The sequence below is a fragment of the Cebus imitator genome, unplaced genomic scaffold (assembly GCF_001604975.1).
Source record: "Cebus imitator isolate Cc_AM_T3 unplaced genomic scaffold, Cebus_imitator-1.0 Scaffold477, whole genome shotgun sequence".
Classification (NCBI taxonomy): Eukaryota; Metazoa; Chordata; class Mammalia; order Primates; family Cebidae; genus Cebus; species Cebus imitator.
The window spans coordinates 918,588-920,189 of record NW_016107792.1 but is presented as its reverse complement, the minus strand read 5'-3'; positions in this window follow the sequence as shown (position 1 = coordinate 920,189).

Sequence of the window (1,602 nt, the reverse complement as noted above, 5' to 3'; positions counted from 1 at the left end):
AAAAAAAAAAAAAAAAAAAGGAAAGGAAAAAAGATGATCATACTCTCAACATATCTTCCCATAAGATGTGTATCAATGAGCCTAGACCAAAAAAATAATTTTCCAGTGGAGAAACCTGGCAGACAACTTCTCAGCTATGGGAACAAAGTTAACATCATTGGTGATAAGACATATGGGTGTTATGAACCTCTTAATAGGATGCACTTTGAAGGGTACAACATCACTTCTCTGATATTCTTGCAAAAACTACATAACCTCAAACAAATCTTCAGAAAACATCAGAAAAATTAAAACTAACAGGCATTTCACAAAATAAATGGTCAGTACTCTTCTAAGGGCCACGGTCTTGAAAGACAAAGAAACAGTCACAGACAGAAAACTAAGAGGATGTGACAGCTAAATATAAAGGGGGATCTTAGATTTGGTCCCCTGGAACAGAACAAGGACATTTTGCAAACAATTGCTAATATTCTGGTTTGATAATTAAGGTATACTTATATAAGTTGTTATATTAGGGAACCTGGACATATGGGAATTCTGTGTTCTATTTTGCGACTTTTTGTAAGTCAATGCTTTTTTAAAGTAAGTTAAGGCTGGGTGTAGTCACTCATGCCTATAATCTCAGCACTTAGGGAGGATGAGGTGAGAGGACTGTTTGAGGCCAGGAGTTTGAGACCAGCCTGGGCACCATAGGGAAATCCCATCTCTACAAAAAATAATTCCTTCTTCCCTTCATTCCTTCCTTTGCTCTTTCCTTCCTTCCAGACAGGGTCTTGCTCTGTCACCCAAGCTGGAGTGCAGTGGCCCATGCTCTGTTCATTGCAGCCTTTATCTCCCAGGATCAAGCCATTGTTCTCTTCCCATTTCAGCCTCTAGAGTAGCTGGGACTACAGGCGTGTACCACCACATGCAGCCTTTCCTTTGAAGAGACAGGGTTTTGCTGTGTTTCCCAGGCTGGTCCCGAACTCCTGAGCTTAAGAATCCACCTGCCTTAACCTCCCAAAGCACTGGGATTACAGGCATGAGCCACTGCACCTAGCCACTACAAAAATTTTATAAAAAATTAACTGGGCATGGTGGGGTACACATGCAGTCCCAGCTACATGGGAGGCTGAGGAGGGAAGATTGCTTGAGCCCAAGTATTCAAGGCTGCTGTGAGCTGTAACTGCACTGCATTCCACCCTGGGTGACAGAGTGAAACCCTGTCTTTAAAATGAAGGAAAATAAATAAATGTATGTACACAGCTACACTTATGTGTGTATGTGTGTGTGTGTATACACAGTCATGTGTCACTTAATGATGGGGATACATTCTAAAAAATGAATCTTCAGGCCAGGTACAGGGGCTCACTCTTGGCATTTTGGGAGGCTGAGGTGGGAGGATTGCCTGAGCTCAAGAGTTTGAGACCAGCCTGCACAACATGGTGAAACCGCGTTTCTACTAAAATACAAAAACATTAGCCAGGTGTAATGACAGCTGCCTGTAGTCCCAGTTACTTGGGAGGCTATGGCAGGAGAATCGCTTGAACCCGGGAAGCAAATGTTGCAGTGAGCTGAGATTGTGCCATTGCACTCCAGCCTGGGCAACAGAGTGAGACTCTG